Raw genomic sequence first — 6355 nt, 5'->3', positions numbered from 1 at the left:
TTAAAATGATTAAATAGCCTGCGTAATAAAACCAACATAATAACATGATAATAAGGATTTCTCCCAAATCAATAGGCCTATCAGATTAGCCTGATAATAGTCATAACATTCAACATTTATATGCAAATGCTTTCATCAATGGACCCTCAGTATTCGATCATTGACGTTTTAATTCATCCTTTTGTATCGCAATTAAATAGGTCTACTTTTCGCAGTGGTTTTATACTTAATGCAGGGATAAATATGGAACTAAAACCGATTGTAAACTTATTCACCTTGTTAGTAGAATTATTATTTTGATAAATTCAGAAATATATTGGTGTTTGATTTGTTGTATATAGGCCTACAACTATGTGGTTTAGAAGCTCGGGGAACTGGGGGCCTATAAGGTTTACGTGAAGCATACTCGTTTTGGGAATACCTTTGGTTGAAGGTTTTGATGTTTATAGCTCAAATAACCACTGGTCAACTTGATGAACTGCATGCCACAGGCTGAGTGGGGGAACGGGGGTGTAAGCCTAGTGAGGGAACGGGGGTGTGAGTGGGGAACGGGGGTGTAAGCCTAGTGAGGGAACGGGGGTGTAAGCCTAGTGAGGGAACGGGGTGTAAGCCTAGTGAGGGAACGGGTGTGTAGCCAAGCCAAGGGCCTAGTGAGGGAATGGGTGTAAGCTAGTGAGGGAATGGGGGTGTAAGCCTAGTGAGGGAACGGGTGTGTAAGCCTAGTGAGGGAACGGGGGTGTAAGCCTAGTGAGGGAACGGGGGTGTAAAGAGTTTATGCAAAGACGGTGTACCTTAGACATTATACAGATTTAACAGTTTATTTTTGATCCGTTATTACTTCCTTTATGAATCTTTGTCCTGACAATAAATAACAATAACTTACGTTTGTTAGAGAGGCTCAAACAACCTGCCCTTTTCCTATTAAGATCAAATATTTAACAACAAGAATCTATTTTATATAATCTTCGGAAATCATGCTCCTTTTTAAGACAAACACACGAGTCTATGGACTTGATAACGAAATAAATGTATCAAAAATCACATAAAGAAACCAAGAGACGATATGTTCACAATGAATTGCAGAATGTCCATCTGGTTCGACATCAAATGGCTCCAATGTAATATGGAGGGAGGCTGTTTTGTAAATCCATCACGAGAATCTTCTATCTTCTTTCGGTTCATGCAACGAAGTTCGGTTTTTCTTTTGTCACTGATATCCTCAAAACTGCTGAACTGAGTCTTAAAGAAGAAGGGCTTTCGTTCGCGTTGCTTTATAGTGCCGTTAGGTAATTGTTCAACATTTAGAATATGTCATTTTCTCCTCCATGTCCGAAAGGACTCCTCTGTCTTTAGGACGCTGTGATGAGCTGGTCACATGCAGGGGACCGGGGACCGGGGACCGGGGACCGGGGCGGGAACATGCTAGGCCTGGAACCGAGGCTGGTGGCTCGGTCTCACGTCTCCACGGGACTGGGTACCATGCTGTTCGGGGTGTCGGGTAAGTGCGATGACAGAGAAGTCACGTCGCTGCCGGATGAGTTTCCCAATGAACCCGATTCCGAGAAAGACACCTGTAATGTGCAAAGACAGTGATGTCAAAATAAATCTGTCCTGGCTCTGTTTAGGCTACAAATGTTGCCACTTCTGACGTTGAAATTTGCCATTTAACGTTATTAATACTTATAACATTTAAATTGATGACATTAAAGTGAAGAAAAAAACTCAGAAAGTGTCGTCATCAAAATGAATACGTGCGTGCGTGTGTGTGTTTACGCGCGTGCGTGCGTTCGTGTGTGAGAGAGTTTGAATGTGTGTTCGTGCGTAATTACGCGTACCCACATGTGCACCCACATTAGCATGCAAGTATAGAATGTCTTCTCTATCTTACCAGTTGTTGAAAGGCCGGCTGGTCCAGATCACTCTGCAGGGCGAACTCGCTGAGGGCCTTCCAGGGAGGCTGGTAGGTCTGCACCTCCACCGAGTTACCCTGCACCGTGTTGTCGTGCCTGATAGGGCTTCTGGCAACCAGAGGCGTACCTGTGAGCCCCTGTAGACTCTAATACGAGATTAGAATAGGAAATCCAAATTAAATCTACACTTTGGTAGAGTCGAAGAAAATAATCAAGTTCCCAGATCAGAATGTCAGCATTTTGTTCTGTAGTCTTTGCTTTCCAATACAGGTCATGCACAATTGAATTCTTGATTAATTATTTATTGGCAGGTTGAATACAGAAAAACAATAATGAAAGAACAGCTAGTGGAAATGACCGGCCTCGGACCAAGGGTTATTCAAGTGTGGCACTGGTCAAATCATTCCAGAAAAACGAATTCTCTGCCTTTCATAAGAGGTAACCATTTGGCCACAAGTACTTCTTTGCTGACCAACCTAGACTCACGGGTAGAAGTAACATAGTAAACGAAAATCTTGGAGATTTATGATATGTACATTTGGTATGGTATTAATTTGTGGATGTCTATCATCCATTTCGTATGAAATGTTACGAATTACAATTCGTATGATATGTTACTAATTGCAATTCTTATATCCCGGATTCTCGTTTACTATGTTAAGTCTAGTCTATGAGACCAGACTGTGCTGACATACCTCAACTATCGCAAAAATGTAAGGATTCAACGATGAACCAAACATAAAGAAAAAGTAGTAGGCTAGAGGAAGTATAAAAAAATCTTTCCGAGATTAACTTACGAAGATGCTTACAGTCTTATCACTGTGTTGCTGCTGCTGAAGTTGCTTCATGAGAATAGATCTCTTTTTGTCTTTGCATCTTTTATTCTGGAACCAAACTCGAATAACCCTTGGGCTGAGGCCGGTCATTTCCACCAGTTGTTCCTTCATTAGCGCATCTGGCCGCGGATTGGCGTTGTAGCAGGTCCGTAACGTGTGGAGCTGCTTCTCGTTCAAAACGGTTCGCACTCGTGTTGTCTTCTCTGACTGCTTGTGGACGTGGTTTCGGTGTGGTGCCCGTACTGTCACCGGCTCTGCTGAAGAGAGGCGGAATTATATTTAATAAAAAAGGAAATTAACTAAAGTTTGAATTATATTGTTATTATTGTTATTGTTATTGTTAATTATTATTATAGTCTATGCAAATGCGTTTTTCCTGGAGTATGTTTATTGCTATATGTTATATAGACCGTTAGTTACTCTTATTAATCTAAAATGTAACTTATTCAACTCTTGCCATGCGTTATAATATATATAGAGAGAGAGTACGTGTGGATGGAGAGATTGTTATCGTAAATATATATATTTAACGATAACAGTCTCTCCATCACACGTACTCCATTTGATCTTGGTATTCCCCCCTAAAAATACATCGCCCATATTGAGCAACAATTATGTCTAGGCTCCAATGACAATGTCATTCTAAAAGCATGTAAGCTTTATTGTATTATAGTTCAATAGGCTACAGATTCCCATCCGCCACTTTGACACACTCCTTGTTTATGTCATGCATTAAGTTTTTGTTAAATTTAAAAGGAATAGTCAATTAACTATTACAACAGCAACTGTGTGTAGGCCTACTCGTTAATTTCTATCTACTAAAATTATTTAATTTTTCACATTAAGAGATTATCTGTAAAAGTCGTATTTATTGTTACCCAGATGATCCTGATAGGCCTAACGTCAAGGAGTAGGGATTAGCATAATCTTTGAAGTTATTATAGCCTACTGTATTGTATTATGGGTCAACACTATTAAATAGTCATGTAAATATCAAATATCAAATATCAAAATCCTTTAAAAAATCCAACGTCACTTATGTTCAAAATCTATCCATTTTAAAGCTTGGTATAAAAAAAATCATATCTCAGTGATTTTCCATGGAAAGTTTAAAGGTCAGTCTGATATTGGTTGCCTATTGCCTAATATAGCCTAGTTATTGACATTTTTAATGACTCAAAGCTTGCATCTGATTTTTCTGGAGTCTACCGATCGTTATGATCATAAAATTAGGCCTATCGATAATTATAGGAAATATATTGAGAACTATTATTATCAGGCTATTATTATGATAATTAATCTAACAATGAATATCATAATTCTGATTAAGATGATTGCCTCCATATTATTATTATTGTTGTTGTTGTTGTTCTTCTTCTTATTATTATTACAGAAGTCAGTGGTGTTGTTTTGATGTGCAACTGACCTGCTAGTGTAGTGATCTGTTGGAGGATATGTCCGGGGCTGATTGGGCTTCCGGCAGAGCTCCGCTCCCATTAATAAACTGTGGTCCGCCCGACACAGCAGCTCCTCGTCCGGAGAGAACTCATCCCCCGGCAAAGAGCTTCCTGCTACACACGGAACATCTGAAACACTCGATGTGGTACGTTGTCCCGGGCTCGCGTTACCAAATCACTGCTGCTGAATCCCAGGTTACATTTGCACATTTTATTCCAAATAACCTGCAAGGAGTAAATGAAACAAAAAAATGTATTGGAATTGAAACAACAACTCTAACAGCCATTTGATTTGTTGTTACTGCAGTTTTTATTCCAAGTTTTACATTACTAGGTCTACTTCGAACGTCAGAAACAAGGCTAAGATAAATATTACTGTGCATTGTTTAGCCAGGATCAAAATATAAAAGCTAACTTGAACGAACTATTTTAATTGTGGAAATGGCCTTTTATGCGATGAACTACAGATACATTTAGCATTGAATTACACAGACTGAGCACACTTTTTTTATAAACCTTCCAAAATAAGGATATTTGTATTTTTAGGCCTAATAAGCCTCTGTGATTTAGGTACAAGTCTTGCATGTATATGGATATACAATATATTAGTTTGTAGGCTACCTCCTCATTCACACCAACGTTAAAATTACATTCAATCACTAACAGATTATTTCCAAAGAATTTCAATCCCTACCTTACATAATCTCTTTTGCAATAGGTTTTCCGTCCCGTACGAAGCAAGTGCATGTCTCATCCAGGTACTGGTTGCACTCTGCACACTTCAGACAGGCTGCATGCCACTCCAGGTCCGGGGGAAACTCTCAGAATGTACTGGTCATGTATCTGACTTCCACAGCCTACACACATCGCGAATCCGGACTTCTCTGCAGAGCACAGACATTGTAACCATTCTTTCCCATGTACACAGTTAATGACACCTTAAATCACACTTTTTTGGCCTACATGTCACTTCTTCGTCTTAAATGGTCTTATACAGAGCGAAATATTCCCAGTTTCTCACTGTATTACATTCCAATGACTAAAACCTGTTCTGAAAGTACGCACAATCGTTTTAAAAAAGAAATCTAAAATAAAATTAACTATAAACAAGAAAAAGTCTGCATTATGGATAATAAAACAATTCCAATACGAATATATTATATTTGTTTTATAAATATAAATATATGAAACACGATGGCATTTGAATGCGATAATAGAATATGTTTTAATTTCAGAGGCTACGATTTGTAGGGTAATCTACAACACTGGGAAAAGCGGATAAAAATACATGCAAAAAAAAATGGCACTTACTTTTGGAATGATCCCCATATCACCCAAGAAAGAAGAGTTGAAAATAATATCCACCATACAGGAATGATGACGGGATTGCGATAAGATGCAGAAAAGAAGTAAGAAGGAGAAGAAGAGGAGGAAGGAGGGAGGTGAGTAGCCTGTGCCTGGCTGTCTGATAACTTCAGTTCGGACTGTGGGACGGCCCCGGGAAGAGGCGCTGCAGTGTCCACACACTCTCTGACGTCACGCGTAAAACTGGACATCCATTCGTCCCACATAACATATTCCCACTGTCATATCAAGTCTCGCTAGAGATTTTAAAGAATTAAGTATTTCGAAATGTTTTATTTATTTTGAAACAGTTGGTTATTTGTTAGAATGCAATAGGTAATTCTAAGGTAATTTTGGGGCTTGGATATTTGCCTGCGTTTATGGTGAGCTTTTTTGGTTGATGTATTATTTCCTGACAATTACTGCTAATTATTATTTTTTTAAATCTGTACACTTTTATTAGGCCTATATTGTAATTGTAATTAGCAGGAGTAAGCAGTAAATTGCATGTTTTTCCTGGGACAGAGGAGAATGCACAGAGACAACCCGTCATGACACCTGATACCATGAATCAGTTCATCCATCTACTCGAGAACAACAAGGACACCTACTGGAGGAACATTAGAAGTACAATTTTACTGCTTCATGACGGGACAGGGAGAGCAGCGCAGTGAGCCACTCTAGACTGGTACCTGCTTTTAGTTACACATAAAATAAAATGTATCCACAAAGTTTCTGTATTGAATTTGTTCTATTTCTAAATCAAATTTAATCAAATGTAGGTAGGTTCCTTTCATTGTCTCGGAAT

The 6355-nt window shown here is 38.9% G+C and overlaps 1 pseudogene; it reads right to left on the bottom strand.

Annotated features, from left to right (window-relative positions):
• Window positions 1-804: 804 nt before the first annotated feature.
• Window positions 805-5676, bottom strand: LOC121846426 (annotated as a pseudogene).
• Window positions 5677-6355: the final 679 nt, after the last annotated feature.

Source organism: Oncorhynchus tshawytscha, linkage group LG04 (assembly GCF_018296145.1).
Source record: "Oncorhynchus tshawytscha isolate Ot180627B linkage group LG04, Otsh_v2.0, whole genome shotgun sequence".
Classification (NCBI taxonomy): Eukaryota; Metazoa; Chordata; class Actinopteri; order Salmoniformes; family Salmonidae; genus Oncorhynchus; species Oncorhynchus tshawytscha.
The sequence above is the reverse complement of the archived record's forward strand: the minus strand, read 5'-3'. Positions and strand labels throughout refer to the sequence as shown.